At 45.8% G+C, this 16681-nt stretch overlaps 1 long non-coding RNA gene across 1 annotated transcript; it reads right to left on the reverse strand.

Annotated features, from left to right (window-relative positions):
• Positions 1 to 4010: 4010 nt before the first annotated feature.
• Positions 4011 to 12052, reverse strand: LOC311532722. The gene is made up of 2 exons (XR_014714437.1): positions 11199 to 12052; positions 4011 to 6496 (listed from the first exon to the last, which is right to left on the reverse strand). It is a non-coding gene; the product is annotated as an uncharacterized lncRNA (long non-coding RNA).
• Positions 12053 to 16681: the final 4629 nt, after the last annotated feature.

Below are 16681 nucleotides of genomic sequence, written 5' to 3' on the forward strand. Positions count from 1 at the left end.
AAAGCATATAGCTATAATTAAACTAAATGGAGCAAAATTATCCTCTAATTTCTCTCCAACGCAGATTTTTTGTGTGAGATGATCAAAAAATTCCTCCTTACTGCTTGACTTGTGACACTTATTTGTTGGGGTGCTCCATGGTGGTATGGTTACTTTGCTATTCCCTTCTTTCAAACAAATAAAATCAAATTAAACCCTATTTCTAGCAGATGAGCTTTATACTGTTTTTCAGTGTTTATACAATTTATCTTACAATCCCTTTTCTCCTGGGCCATATTCAAATGACTTATGATAATGTTCTTAGCAAAAACCATATCATTATTGTGATTAATCTCATCTGATGACAGCAGCACTGCACAACTAAATGATCAACCAAGGGGAAAAAAATCAGTAATCCTATTTAGCTTTTTTTGGGTGATGCTGCTTCAAGTATTAGACTTCCTAGTAAATTACCTCCATAAGATATTAACTGTGTTCATATTGTGTTAGACTTTGGTCTCAAATATGATCATTTTCGTTTTCTAGTGCAAACAAATGTTTAGAAAAATCAGTCATCTGAAATCACCGTCGCATTCCAGGAGTATTTTGCCCTATGCAAGATGGCATCTGACAGCATGAAGCACAACCCCACTTTCATAGCACAATAGCCATTGTCTATTTCTAACTACAAACAGAATAATCTTTTTTTAGGTGTTGGTCACATAGAATGTTCTTTTTCACTACTGCAGCGTTACAAACCACTGGTGTTAATTGAAACCCCCTTTAAAATAGAATTCCTTATATTTCCTGGAATTAGAATATTCCACACTGTTGCACTTTATGTACAGTAAATTTGAGTTAACATTACTGCACAAATTAGACAGAAGTACTATCTAATGTGTTTTCCCTTGTTTTAGAGAAAACAGACATTGACTTTTTAAATTGAGAGCTTCATGACTGTGTGAGGCACTGGCTGTACTCCTGAGTTAATATGCTTTTAGAATCTGATTAATTAGTTATGCTATTTTGTGGCTCCCTTGTGCCTGGTTTTGAGTCACAATCTGGTGCTTATATTTTACCAGACAGTTCTACTTGAATTGTGACCTTCAAAGTTCTTTTAACAGAGCAAAACACATTTTGTAGTTAATCCTGAATATACTATAAGAGTGGAGTTGAAATCGCAGACTTTTTAAAGTGCTGTTTGAGCATAGGAGCTGAACTAATCTTAGCTTGAGTTTTTCTTCATTTTCAGCAATTACTATAGTCAAGGTTTATGTGAAAATAACACGAGAACTAGTTCTGTCCCCCTGTAGCTAGCTCAGTTCTTTGGTAGAAACACCGTTGGCTGAGGGGCGCACCATGTACCAGCAATGCCCCTCTACCATGTACATTGGCCAAACCATAGAACAGTCTCTGTGCAAAAGAATAAATGGACACAAATCTGACATTAAGAATTGTAACATTCAAAAACCAGTAGGAAAGCACTTCAATCTCCCTGGACACTCAATAACAGACTTAAAAGTGGCAATTCTTCAACAAAAAAACTTCAGACACAGACTTCAACGAGAAACTGCAGAACTGGAATTAATTTGCAAACTTGACAAAATCAAATTAGGCCTGAATAAAGACTGGGAGTGGATGGGTCACTACAAAAAGTAATTTTCCCTCTGTTGATATTCACTCCTTCTTGTCAACTGTTGAGAATAGGTCACTCCCCCTTGATTGAATTGGCCTTGTTAGCACTGACCTCCGACTTGGTAAGGCAACTCCCATTTTTTCATATGCTATAATATATATACCTGCCTACTGTATTTTTCACTCCATGCATCTGATGAAGTGGGTTCTAGCCCACAAAAGCTTATGCCCAAATAAATGTGTTAGTCTTTAAGGTGACACAAGGACTCCTCATTGTTTCTGATGAAACATATTCTATCATGTGGCATCCTATTGACAGCCACATGGTTATTCAGCAGGGCTGGAACCATTAGTCACTGCACAGATTTCTGCCACTTAAGCTAATGGAATACCTGATAGCAGGAGTATATTGTCATCTGTGTGGACCAGCATGAGAGGGGGATGGGACACACACTTTGCCAGTGTGTGTCACAGATATTTGCTGACAGCAGAAAAATGCTGAAACTCAAATCTTGGGAATCCATTTCAGGCTCTGGAGGGGAGCGTGCTCCAGGGGCATAGATTCTTCTGCCCCTTTCCTCAAGCTTTTGAGCCCTTCCCCTGTCCCAGTCCTGACTCTTCCCTGGTCCTGGCTCATTGTCCCAGTCACATTCTCCTTGCTGTCCCCATCTCACACCTCCAGGATTCCTGTCCATGTCTCAATCTCCCCACTGACTCCCAGTCTCTCCCTCTCTCTGTACCCCATCCTAGTCTCCTTTCCCAGCCAGTCCCAGTCACCCTCTGTTAGGATATAGATATTCAGGCCTGTCTGTAAAGGCCTATACTCTAAGAATTTAGGTGTATTCCTATCACTTGGCTAGTTATAGAGGTATAAAAGAAAGAATCAAAATCACTGTCTGCCAGTGTAAGGGCCTTCTCTTACTGTGACAGTCTGAGGCCCTGTTCTTAGGCTAAGGCCTTTGGCTAAGCGACAGAGGCAGCCATAAGCTGGGAAGTGAATGGTCACATCCTCACATTCCAAACTAGTCACATTGAAATAAGGTGCTATTGGGCTGTTAGGAATTTAATCCTGTCCTTATAGTGCCTATCACCTCCAGAGAAAGGGAAGTGCCTAGAAGCTGTAAAAGGAAATTGAGGTTGATAGTTTTCTGTCTGGTAAGAACTCACTTATCAATAGACACAGCTGGGAAACTCTTATGTCTTTACAGATGTAGTTGTGAAATCCTCACTTCTGTATTGTTTTGTCATTATAGTTCCCACTTTGCTATTGTTTATTGGCATGATCTCTGTCTGGTTCTGTGATTGCTTCTGTCTGCTGTATAATTAATTTTGCTGGGTGTAAACTAATTAAGGTGGTGGGATATAATTGGTTAGCTAATCCATGTTAGGATTGGTTAGTTAAATTTTAGTAGAATGATTGGTTAAGGTATAGCTAAGAAATATTACTATATAAATTAGGGGCAAACAGGAAGTAAGTTGGGATTCGAAAATAAGGAAAAAAGGAACTTGTATTTAAGCTTGCTGGAAGTTCACCCCAATAAACATCGAATTGTTTGCACCTTCGGACTTCGGGTATTGTTGCTCTCTGTTCATGCGAGAAGGACCAGGGAAGTGAGTGGGTGAAGGAATAAGCCCCCTAACACCCTCTCTGGCTCCTTGTCTGACCTCTTTCTCCCCTCCCCTACACTGCTGGCACTAGTCCTAGTCTCCCTCTACTGGCTCCTCATCAAGTCTCATTCTCCCATCACACTCTTCTTGGCTTCTTGTCCTAGTCCCTTTTCCCCACAAGTCCCAGTTCTCTCCCCCTAACACCTCAGCTCCTTGTCAGATCTCTTTCCTGTCCCCATTCCTTCACTAGTTCCTAGTCCATCTCCATCTCCAGCCAGACCCAGTCTTCCCTCCAGGGCCTTGTCTGATCTCAGTGTCCCTGCTGCAGCCAACTGGCTCCCATTTCCCCACATTTCCCTCATCCATGTCCAGTCCCAACCTCCCTATTGTGGCTTACAGTGTCATCAGATTTCTTACCCCAGCCTACTCCTTTCACTCCTCCCCATCCACTTTTTGTCCCCCTCTGCATTTGAACCAGACACCTTCTTCCTCTATGCTGCCTGGATGCCAACAGGAGAGCCATTGACAGCACAGAAGAGAGACATACCACTACTGAGAACAGGGAGCCTGGCCCAGAGCAGCTGGGAACAACAATTACAGGGAAAGTTATTCTGAGTCTCTGTAGCCCTAGGCTGGAGGTAGCATGCTCAGTCTCTCTGTGGGGATGGTGTATGCACAGTCTAATCAGCACTAGAAGCCATTGTTGCCGGCACCCAGTGCCGAGAGGCTGAACAACAGCTTGAGTTGTTTCGTTACCCGGTGTGCTACACCCAATAATCACAACGGGGTGGAGAAGCAGAAAAGTTTATTTGAAGCTTCAAAAAGGTACAGGGAGAATAAAATCTCAAATCCTGCACAACAGAGCAGGAAGTTACACAGGCTTTTATACATCCTTTTTCCCAGCATACTTATCCAATAGCAAGCTGCTCCAAGTATCCATATAGCCAGCCAATCCAGTTCCCAGCTAGTTCCCTGATTCTCTGTATCATTTGTTAAACTATACATAAAGCTGCTTTATTCAGCATTGTTCTTCCATATCTCCCCTGTTTGGCCTTGCTTAGTTTCAGGCAGTCTGACTCTGCAACATACTGTTGCAGATTCTCAGCATAACTGCTGTGTGTGCCTCCAGGCGGGGGGGCCAAGGACACTTGGGCCTAGCACGCAGAGCTGCTGCGAGTGCCTCCAGGCAGGAGGGGGGGGGGGCAAGGACACAGGGGCCTAGTGCGAGGGGGCTTCATCGACACTTGTGGTCTTCCATCCCCTCGAGTTACCTAGTGGCCATGCCCCAGTGTTCCCAACAACTCCCCCCTTTGAGAACACTCAACAGCCTTGGCTCTGAGTTTTCTCACTTGGGCTACTTATTTCTTTACAATATGACTTTGCATAAGCACTTTGTGATAGCCCTGAAGAGAATGACTTATTAACTTTTGCAAAAGGGCCCTGACACATGATACCGCACAGCATAATACCAGTAATACAAGCAGTACAGGAAAGAGAAATTTCAATAGCAGGCTAAAGAAACCACCAAGCCAAGACGACAAACCCCAGCCTAAAAACAAGGTTTGCAACCAATCGTTCTCTGGGGCAGTATAGGCAACCTGTGCTCCGGCTCGGGCATGGGCTTCAGCCTGTACCACCTTTTCATAGATCTCATAACTGCTATCATTTACATATACACAACATCGGGGCCCGATAAGGGCACAAACCCCTCCTTGGGATGCCAAGAGATAGTCCAAAGCCAGCCTGTTTTGGAGGGAAAACGTCCTGAGCTGCTGTACCTCTTCATTTAATGTTTTTACTGCTGACCCTAAATCACTAACCGAGTCCTCTAACTCTAAGGCCACTTTCTCAAGTACCATCTACAGCCTTACAGTATAGCGGCCTATGCATGCCAGGGCTGGCCCGGTAAACAGTGGCGCTATTCCCAGTACAGAGCACCCTACCAGCTTCTCGGTTGTGAGGGGATTCTTCATATTGCCCGCCAATGCCTTAGTCAGTCACCGCAGGGTCTTTTCTCGTGACTCAACAGAGGTGTCTCGGGCATTTCTAATCTTTCCTTTGGGCAGTGTGGCAGTTATGGAAAGATGAGGAACTCCATGAGCTATATAACAGCTACCTGTCCAGTTGGCTGGCAGCACCTTGTAAGCCTTTCGGCCACATACAAAATAGTGACCCTGTAGGGCCCAATAAGGACTGTTTCTTAAGGGGATTCCTGGGATATTTAAGGCTGCTTTTCCAAACAGTTCATATGCCCCTAGGGGGGCATCCCATCCTCCTGATTGGGTACAAGTGGGGGCATTTCTAATTGTGCCGTTCAAATTACACTCGCCATAGGGACCACTACAAACCCACCATTGGCTTGCTACATTGGAGATATTAACTGGACAGCAAGTTACATTTCCAAACCCCTTTTTTGTGGTAAGATTATTTGTAAGTGTTTCCCTAAAAGGGGAGGAACCATTACACCCACACCGTTGGCCTCCCCTGTTGGTCTTTATCCAATACCCATCAGCCCACTGTGTAATAACACAGGAGCTCTTTCCCACAGGATGCCCATAGGGATCAGATTGGTTTCGGGTAAAACATAACACTCCCTCAGTGAGTACTGCAACTGAATACTCCTGGTCCTGATAGGTGGCTTGCTGTAAAGAGGTCTTGTTCCAGAACGGTGAGTCCGTTCTTTCCTGCTCTTTGGTGGTGGCTAATTCTGCTAGGGTCAAGGGCAGCATGTCAAGGGGCATTCCCGTTTTGGGGGATAGTGGAGTTGGAGCACACACCCAGCAATCAGTCTGGTTTGTTAAAGTAGCAACATGGTGCGCAAGCAAAACAAAGAAGTTATGCTCCCGATATGCACAATTTGGAAATACCAATACAAAGAATAACAATGTTACCCAATTAATTATTACCAGAGTCTTCCCAACCCAGGGTCTCCAGTACCTGGGTGGGCCCATTTTAGCATTAAGGTGCCCGCTATTTGTGTCTTTTAAACAGTAGCTTTAGCCCGAGATCGTCACTAGATGAGGAGTCAGCAGGTTGGACGGTCCACTGTTCTGCTGACGAGGGGGCAGGTACTGCCTTCAGACGAGAGTGATGGATCCAGTTCTTGTGTCCCTCAATCTTTGCCGCTGTATGGGAGATCAGCAGGACGGTATAGGGTCCTTTCCACTTTTCCTGGAGAGGCTCGTCTTTCCAGGTGCGAACAAGCACAGAGTCACCGGGCTGTAAGGAGTGAACGGGAGAGTCCAAGGGGAGAGGCTGGGAATCCTTGGTATACCTGTGAAGAGACAAGAGAACAGCAGACAGGGAACACATATACTGTGACAAAAAAACATTACCCAACTCTCATTCCCCTGACAGAACCGGGGTGCCATTCATGGGCCATGCCCTTCCAAACATAATTTCAAAGGGACTGAGCCCTAATCTACCCTTTGGGAGAACGCGGGTACGGAGTAGGACGAGGGGCAAAGCATCAGGCCATCGCAGTGAGGCTTCTTGGCACACTTTTGAGAGATGCCGTTTAAGGGTCTGATTGGTACGCTCCACTACACCACTGGCTTGCGGTCTCCAGGGCGTATGGAGTTTCCAGGGGATTTGTAAGGCATGTGAGATGCTTTGAATGATTTTTGACGTGAAGTGTGTCCCGTTGTCAGATTCCATCCACAGGGGGAGTCCAAAGCGAGGAATGAGCTCCTTAACGAACTTGAGGGCCACTGTCCTGGCAGTGCAGTTACGGCATGGGAAGGCTTCTGGCCATCCGCTGAACCGATCCACTATAACAAGGAGATATTTGAACCCTTGGGTCCGGGGAAACTCAGTAAAGTCTATTTGCCACACTTGTCCGGGGCCCGGAGTGGGTTCTAGGGCAGCTGGTGGCACAGGATGTCCCGGTCGGGGGTTATTCTTTTGGCAGACTAAGCAGTCCGCTTGTACCTGGGCAGCCAGGGGTCGGAGTCCGGAAGTGATAAAGTATTTTCCCATTAGCTGGATAAGTGCTTCCCTGCCAGCATGAGTGGTTTGATGTAGTTTCTGCAGCACTGGCCGGATTAGGCCCTTTGGTAAGAGGACCTTCCCTTCTGGGGAATGGAGCCATCCCTCCTTTTCCCGGAGACCGAGTTTGTCAGTTAGCTGTCTCTCCTCCCCAGAGTACTGAGGGGTTGGAAGCTCCCCTACTGATGGGATAAGGGCATGCATATGGGCGTTCTCAGCCTGAGGGGATGGCAGGGTGGCAGCATGCTTAGCCTCTCTATCTGCCCGGGCGTTACCTCTGGCCACATCTTGATCCTCCCTTTGATGGGCTTTACAGTGTACCACCGCCACTTCCGAGGGGAGTTGTACAGCTTCTAGGAGCTGGAGGATTTGGGGCCCGTACTTGACTGGGGAGCCTTGGGCTGTCAGCATTCCCCTTTGCTTCCATAGGCCAGCATGAGCATGCAACACACCAAAAGCATACTTTGAATCAGTAAAAATGTTGACCCGCTTTCCTTTTGACAGTTCAAGTGCACGGGTCAGGGCTATTAGTTCGGCAAGCTGGGCAGAGGTCCCAGCAGGCAAACCTTCAGCTTCCACAGTGTCATGGAGGGTCACAACAGCATAACCCGCCCTCCTTTGCCCATCTATTACAGTACTGCTACCATCAGTGTACCACTCATAATCTGCATTTGGGAGAGGTACATCCTTTAAATCCGGACGGCTGGAGTACTGGACATCTATGACCTCTAAACAGTCATGTTTCTGTTCCTCTGTTTCTGGCAAGAGAGTGGCTGGGTTAAGGGAGGGGCAAGGCTGTAGGGTGACTTCAGAGTTCTCTAACAGCTTAGCCTGGTACCGAGCAATCCGAGCCTGGGTGAGCCAAAGCCCTCCCTTTGCATCCAATAAGGCTCGGACCATATGGGGAGTATAGATTTGCATAACCCCTCCCAATGTTAGCTTCTCGGCTTCCTCAAGCAATAGGGCAGTAGCTGCGACCGCCCGTAAACATGCCGGCCAACCCTTTGCAACCTGATCCAATTGCTTAGAAAAATAAGCCACAGGACGCTTCCATGCTCCTAACAGCTGTGTAAGCACACCTAGGGCCACCCCCCTTCGTTCATGTACATACAACTGAAACGGCTTAGAGAGATCTGGCAGGCCCAGAGCCGGGGCTTCCATCAATTTTCTTTTCAGGATTTTAAATGCCCTGTCAGCCTCTGGGGTCCAATAGAAGGGGTCATGATCTGCTCCTTTTACAGTCGTACAAGGGTTTAGCCCACAGTCCAAACTCTGGGATCCATATCCTGCAAAAGCCTGCCATACCCAGAAATGCCCTGAGCCGCTTACGGTTACTTGGGGTAGGAACTTGACAGATAGCTTCCTTTCTTTCGCTTGAAAGCTGACGCTCCCCTTGCCGTATGTGAAACCCGAGGTACCGTACCTCTGGGAGGGCAATTTGAGCCTTACTCCGTGCTACACGATATCCCCGAAGTCCAATAAAATTCAGGAGGCTCACGGTGGCTTTAAGACAGGGTTTTTGGCCCACAGTGGCAATTAACAAATCATCTACATACTGCAGAAGGAGAGCCTCCTCATTATCCCACTCCTGTAGGTCCCTGGCCAGAGCCTGGCCAAAAAGGGTGGGAGAGTTTTTAAATCCCTGGGCCAACACTGTCCAGCAAAGTTGCTTTTTAACCCTTTTTCGGTCCTCCCACTCGAAGGAGAAGATCTCCTGTGATGGGGTGGCAACTGGGATGGTAAAGAAAGCATCTTTCAGATCAAGGACTGAAAAATGGGTATACTGTCCCCCTATAGAAGCCAATAAGGTGTACGGGTTAGGGACAAGAGGGTGCAGAGTCTTAACCCGTTCATTGACTGCCCTTAGGTCCTGTACCAGCCGATACGTGCCATCAGGCTTCTGTACGGGTAGAATGGGAGTGTTCCAGGCTGACTGACATTCCCGGAGAATACCATACATTAGGAATCAATCTATAGTTTCCTGTAAACCTTCTCTGGCTTCCCTCTTGATTGGATACTGTTTTACTTGCACTGGGCCTTTCCCTGGTATGAGCTGAATAGTAATAGGGGTCTGGTGGGTGGCCTTTCCTGGAATCCCTGATGCCCACACGAGGGGGTACACCTGATCTTCCCATGGGCTCCATTCTGGGGCTTGCATGGCTGAGGGCTCAACTGCAAGGGTCATGATCCAGGCATTCTCAGGGGGTAAGGTAAGGGTTATTTCGTCCTCAGTAAAATGCAGGGTGGCACCGAGGCGACAAAGTAGATCCCGTCCCAGCAGAGGGGTTGGACACTCAGGGAGGTATACCAGCTTGTGGGATATAGTCCTGTCTCCCAAAGCACATTCCGCTGGGGCATACACTGGGCACTTGGTGTCCCTGCCTGTGGCTCCCACCACAGTAAGGGAATCTGCTACTGGCAACTGAAGAGGCTGATTTACGGCAGTTCGGGCCGCTCCAGAGTCCACTAAAAAATCTATTTCTGAGCTTCCCACCTGCATCTTTACTCGGGGTTCCGGGGGTAGGGTGGTCCGTCTCCCCTGACACCCCTATTCCTGCTCCACCATCGCCATCATAGGGGCACCCCCCTTTTCTTTCCTCTTTGGGCACTCATTTTTCCAGTGTCCCTCCTGTCGACACAGGGCACACTGGTTGCGACCCAGTCGTCTCTCCTGCAGGCCCGGACGGTCGCGTCCACGGCCCCTTCCTCCCCGGCCACTTCTCTTAGTGCCGGCCTGTACCGCTGTTACCATCAATCTCACTTGCTTTCTCTCCTTCTCTGTCTCTCTCAGACTATAAGCTCGGTTTGCAGTCTCTAAAATTTGTGCCATGGTCATACCCATTAAATCCTCCTTTTTCTGTAACTTTCTCTTAATATCAGGGGCTGCTCTGCTCGTAAAAATTCCCTTAATAATTGACTCAGTTGCCTGATCATCGGGGTCTGCATTAGTGTTCTGTCGAATGGTGTCCCGAATACGCTGTAGAAAGGCCCCTGGGCTTTCTTTTAAATCCTGCATTACTTCATATGGCTTTGCCCAATTATTATGTCGGACAGCCGAGTGACGGAGTCCATGCAAAAGCAACTCCTTATAGGAGGTAAGGTGGGTCATATCCCCATGATCATTTGGATCCCACCTGGGGTCTGCTCGGGGGACTTGTGCATCCGGGTCAGGGACATTAATACGATCCCGGTCGTACCGTCTCTGTGCCTCCTCCCTTGCCTTGGACACAACCTGTTGTCTTTCAACCTCAGACAATAGGGTTCGCAGGAGGACGTTACAATCATCCCAGTCCGGCTTGTGACTACTGAGGCACCCCTCAAAGACTGATATAAACCTGCTTGGGTTGGTGGAAAACTCTCCTGCCTGTGCTTTGAAAGCAGCCAAATCCACAGGATTAAAGGGCACATGAGTATAAACCTGCATAGTTGTGGCAGGACGCCTGTCTGATCCAGACCGGGCGACTTTAGTTTCAGTGATTAAGGGGTATAGGCCAACCATTGGGGACTTACAAGGTGTGGGTGTAGGGGCCGAAGGGGACACCGGCTCTGCCATTACAGTGGGGGTGGGGGTCTGGGGACTAACATTAGCTGCTACCAAACCAGTTGGAGTCAGATTACAGCGCTGTAAAATATCTGGTCGAGTACATAAAGTCAGAAACAAATGCGCATACATATGTTCATTCCATTTCCTTGTTCTCTGACAGAACAGGAGTAACTGAAGGATCGTGTTGTAATTAATTGACCCTCCTGGTGGCCACCACTCCTGGTCCTCGAGTTGATATTGAGGCCAGTCAACTGTACAGAATCGTTTTAATTGGCTCTTAGTCATCGGATCCGCACCAAATACCTTCCAGTTTGCTAGAATGCACTCTAGGGGCGTACACCGTGCCCTAACCTCTGAGCTCTGTCCCTGTCCCATACCTACAGGGTAACTCTGGGTGTCCCCAGGTTCCAACAGAGCATATAATCCGGATTTTAAAGGATCCTACCTTATCCAAGGAACCGGTTCTTCACCGTGGCCTGCAGCTGCTCCTCCCCCACGTCCAAGGGACCGGTTCTTCACCGTGGTCCACAACAGCTTCTCCACTATATGAGTGCGTTGCACCGTTGTGCCCTCTGGGGTCGATCAAATCGCGTCTTCTCCGAGGCCCCCGATGAACTCACCGGTGCGCGCTGGGCGTCGGTTCTCGCCGCAATCCTCGACCTCCAGGAGGGGTCCGGGCAAGGCTAAATTGCAGCCTCGAGCCCACCCAGGGACGCCAAAAGCTGTTGCCGGCACCCAGTGCCGAGAGGCTGAACAACAGCTTGAGTTGGTTCGTTACCCGGTGTGCTACACCCAATAATCACAACGGGGTGGAGAAGCAGAAAAGTTTATTTGAAGCTTCAAAAAGGTACAGGGAGAATAAAATCTCAAATCCTGCACAACAGAGCAGGAAGTTACACAGGCTTTTATACATCCTTTTTCCCAGCATACTTATCCAATAGCAAGCTGCTCCAAGTATCCATATAGCCAGCCAATCCAGTTCCCAGCTAGTTCCCTGATTCTCTGTATCATTTGTTAAACTATACATAAAGCTGCTTTATTCAGCATTGTTCTTCCATATCTCCCCTGTTTGGCCTTGCTTAGTTTCAGGCAGTCTGACTCTGCAACATACTGTTGCAGATTCTCAGCATAACTGCTGTGTGTGCCTCCAGGCGGGGGGGCCAAGGACACTTGGGCCTAGCACGCAGAGCTGCTGCGAGTGCCTCCAGGCAGGAGGGGGGGGGGGGAAGGACACAGGGGCCTAGTGCGAGGGGGCTTCATCGACACTTGTGGTCTTCCATCCCCTCGAGTTACCTAGTGGCCATGCCCCAGTGTTCCCAACACCATGTTCAGGGAGGATAGAGTCTTCAGGGAATTTAGCTGTAGTCTAAAAAGTCCCTATGGAGTATGTGCAAACAGATATTTTTCCCAAAGGTTTGTAACCTGGCCCAGTTTGGTCAGATGTTTGTGGTGCTGGTAAAAGGCATTAATTCCCATCTTCCTGCTAAATTTCAAGTTCTTGCCTCAAAGAATTGTGTGCTTGAGCTACCAGCCCCATCCATAATTAACTGATATTCAAAATAACCAGACTAGTAAAGAAAACCTAAGAAAAAGGAAGTAATAGAAGTTGGTAACACTTTTCAATGGTACTGTATAACCTAAATATGTTATTTAAAAGCTTGGGAGCTAGACCTTCGTCTGGAAACCAGTGGTTTGGGAATTTAGGCTGTTGAATATCAACAGCTGGAGTTTAATGACTTTTCAAAGATTTCAGACTTCCTTATGAGCTACAGGAAAATGAATACCATATTTTATATATGCACACGTGCTTTCTAATTGTTTCATCATCTGAATTAGTTTTTCCATTAAAGCAGCATTTGTCATTGCATTAGTGTACTCTGATAGGTTGAAGAGGCATTAGATCTTCATAACTGAAGGATGGTTTTTAGCTACAGCGATAATCAAAACAAACACCGGCTATTTCCATGATGTTGTTTATCACAAGGTGCATTACCAAAATCTATAATCTATATACAAACTGAGCATTAATACAATGTTAAGGTTAAGCAATTAAGCACTCACCAATAGGGCTAGGTAGAGTTAAACTCAACCTCAACCCTGTTTCCTCAGTCTTATGCCTTTAAAAATGAGGTACTTCCTTGGTCAAATGATACACTATAAACTAAAACTTCATGTTCAAACTTGTATACTAGAACTACAATTTTAGAAAGTGCTTATGTGACTCAGAAGTCTAGGCCCTGTTGATTTTCAATGGGATTCAGGCTTCCAAGTCATTTAGAATAATTTTTGTAAGCATCTGTGTATTTGTCTGGATTACATTAATACCTAGAAGTCTGGATCAGGATCCAATTGTTTTAGGCACAGTACAAAAATCTGAAAGACACAATCCTTACCCCCAAACAATTTACCATCTACTTTACAGCAAGCCAGAAAGCATGGTTGTGAACACACACACCTTCCTGTGTTGAGGTGTACAAACCCCCTGTAGGCCTGAAGGCATTAAAAGACACTAGTGGGCCCACGTCGCCTTGCCCCTCCAGACATGCAGCGCATGCTCAAACTGGAGAGAGAACTTAAAAGGAAGCAAGTAGTCTAGGGCCTCCTGAACAAGGGTGCTGAAGAAGCCTCTCTGTGAGGAAGAAGTCTGATTTCCTGCTGAGCCCAGTTGGGGCTGAAGGTTTAGGTGTCTTTTCTTTTGCTATATCATATTGGACTTGGAGGAGGGGAGATAACATAAGAACGGCCATACTGGGTCAGACCAAAGGTCCATCCAGCCAGGTATCTTGTCTACCGACAGTGGCCAATGCCAGGTGCCCCAGAGGGGAGTGAACCTAACAGGTAATGATCTAGTGGTCTCTCTCCTGCCATCCATCTCCACCCTTTGACAAACAGAGGCTAAGGACACCATTCCTAACCCATCCTGACTAATAGCCATTAATGGACTTAACCTCCATGAATTTATCCAGTTCTCTTTTAAACCCTGTTATAGTCCTAGCCTTCACAACCTCCTCAGGCAAGGAGTTCCACAGGTTGGCTGTGTGCTGAGTGAAGAAGAACTTCCTTTTATTTGTTTTAAACCTGCTACCCATTAATTTCATTGGGTGGTCCCTAGTTCTTATATTATGGAAACAAGTAAATTAACTTTTCTTTATTCACTTTCTCCACACCACTCATGATTTTATATACCTCTGTCATATTCCCCCTTGTCTCTTCTTTTCCAAGCTGAAAAGTCCTAGCCTCTTTAATCTCTCCCTTATGGGACCCTTCCAAACTCCTAATCATTTTAGTTGCCCTTTTCTGAACCTTTTCTAATGCCAGTATATCTTTTTTGAGATGAAGGGACCACATCTGTACACAGTATTCAAGATGTGGGCGTACCATGGATTTATATAAGGGCAATAAGATATTCTCTGTCTTATTCTCTATCCCTTTTTTTAATGATTCCTAACATCCCATTTGCTTTTTTGACTGCCGCTGCACATTGCTTGGACGTCTTCAGAGAACTATCCACGATGACTCCAAGATCTTTCTCCTGATTAGTTGTAGATAAATTAGCCCCCATCATATTGTATGTATAGTTGGTTTTTTTTCCCAATGCGCATTACTTTACCTTTATCCACATTAAATATTATTTGCCATTTTGTTGCCCAATCACTTAGTTTTGTAAATCTTTTTGAGGTCCTTCACAGTCTGCTTTGGTCTTAACTATCTTGAGCAGTTTAGTATCATCTGCAAACTTTGCCACCTTGCTATTTACCCCTTTCTCCAGATCATTTATGAATAGGTTGAATAGGATTGGTCCTAGGACTGACCCTTGGGGAACACCACTAGTTACCCCTCTCCATTCTGAAAATTTACCATTTATTCCTACCCTTTATTCCCTGTCTTTTAACCAGTTATCAATCCATGAAAGGATCTTCCCTCTTATCCTATGACAACTTAATTTACGTAAGAGCCTTTGGTGAGGGACCTTGTCAAAGGCTTTCTGGAAATCTAAGTACACTATGTCCACTGGATCCCCCTGGTCCACATGTTTGTTGACCCCTCAAAGAACTCTAATAGATTAGTAAGACATGATCTCCCTTTACAGAAACCATGTTGACTTTTGGGCAACAATTTATGTTCTTCTATGTGTCTGACAATGTTATTCTTTACTATTGTTTCAACTAATTTGCCCGGTACTGACGTTAGACTTACCGGTCTGTAATTGCCAGGATCACCTCTGGAGCAGTGGTTCTCAAAGCGGCTGGCCACCCTTCCCGCAGCCCCCATTGGCCTGGAGCGGCAAACCGAGGCCAGTGGGAGCCGCGATCTGCCGAACCTGTGGACGTGGCAAGTAAACAAACCAGTCTGGCCTACCAGGGGCTTTCCCTGAACAAGCGGCGGACTGGCTTTGAGAACCACTGCTCTAGAGCCCTTCTTAAATATTGGCATTATGTTAGCTGTCTTCCAGTCACTGGGTACAGCAGCTGATTTAAAGGACAGGTTACAAACCATAGTTAATAGTTACGCAATTTCAAATTTGAGTTCTTTCAGAACTCTTGGGTGAATGCCATCTGGTCCCGGTAACTTGTTACTGTTCAGTTTCTCAATTAATTCCAAAACCTCCTCAAGTGACACTTCAGTCTGTGACAATTCCTCAGATTTGTCACCTACAAAAGATGGCTCAGGTTTGGGAATCTCCCTAACATCTTCAGCTGTGAAGACTGAAGCAAAGAATTCATTTAGTTTCTCTGTGATGACTTTATCACCTTTAAGTATCTCGAGACAAAAGTATCTTTTGTATCTCGATTGTCCAGGGGCCCCATTGGTTGTTTAGCAGGCTTCCTGCTTCTGATATACTTAAAAAACATGTTGTTATTACCTTTTGAGTTTTTGGCTAGCTGTTCTTCAAACTCCTTTTTGGCTTTTCTTATTACATTTTTACATTTAATTTGGCAGTGTTTATGCACCTTTCCTTTTACCTCACTAGGATTTGACTTCCACTTTTTAAAGGATGCCTTTTTATCTCTCACTGCTTCTTTTACATGGTTGTTAAGCCACGGTGGCTCTTTTTATTTCTTTTACTGTGTTTTTAAGTTGGGGTATACATTTAAGTTGAGCCTCTGTTATGGTGTCTTTGAAAAGTGTCCATGCAGCTTGCAGGGATTTCACTCTAGTCACCTTACCTTTTAATTTCGGTTTAACTAACCTCCTCATTTTTGCTCTCCATAAATACATTAGAGGGTAAACACCAGGGAGTGAGAAGAGCTATTTAAGCAAATAGACGACAAATGCACAAGAACTATGGGGATAATTGAAATCCCCCACTATTATTGAGTTCTTTATTTTGATAGCCTCTCTAATCTCCCTGAGCATTTCATCGTCACTGTCACTGTCCTGGTCAGGTGGTCGATAATAGAACTCTACTGCTATATTCTTATTAGAGCATGGAATTACTATCCATAGAGATTCTATGGAACATGTGACCTGTGAATTCATTTAAGGTTTTTATTTCATTTGATTCTACATTTTCTTTCACATATAGTGCCACTCTCCCCACCCCCACACGACCTGTTCTGTCCTTCCGATATAAATGATTGTGTCCCATTGATTGTCCTCACTCCACCAGGTTTCTTGTGATGCCTATTATATCAATATCCTCCTTTAATACGAGGCACTCTAGTTCACCCATCTTATTATTTAGACTTCTAGGATTTGTGTACAAGCACTTTAAAAACTTGTCACTGTTTATTTGTCTGCCCTTTTCTGATGTGTCAGATTCTTTATGTGAATGTTTCTCATCTGATCTGGCCCATACTTTCTCCTCTTTCATCCCCTCCTCCTGACTAAAACTTAGAGAATCTCTATCAATAGACTCTCCATTAAGAGAAGTCTCTGTCCGATCCACGTGCGCCTCCGCAGCAATCGGCTCTCCCCCAGCTCTTA

Source organism: Lepidochelys olivacea, assembly GCF_965140295.1.
Source record: "Lepidochelys olivacea isolate rLepOli2 genome assembly, chromosome: 1".
In the NCBI taxonomy this organism is placed as follows: domain Eukaryota; kingdom Metazoa; phylum Chordata; order Testudines; family Cheloniidae; genus Lepidochelys; species Lepidochelys olivacea.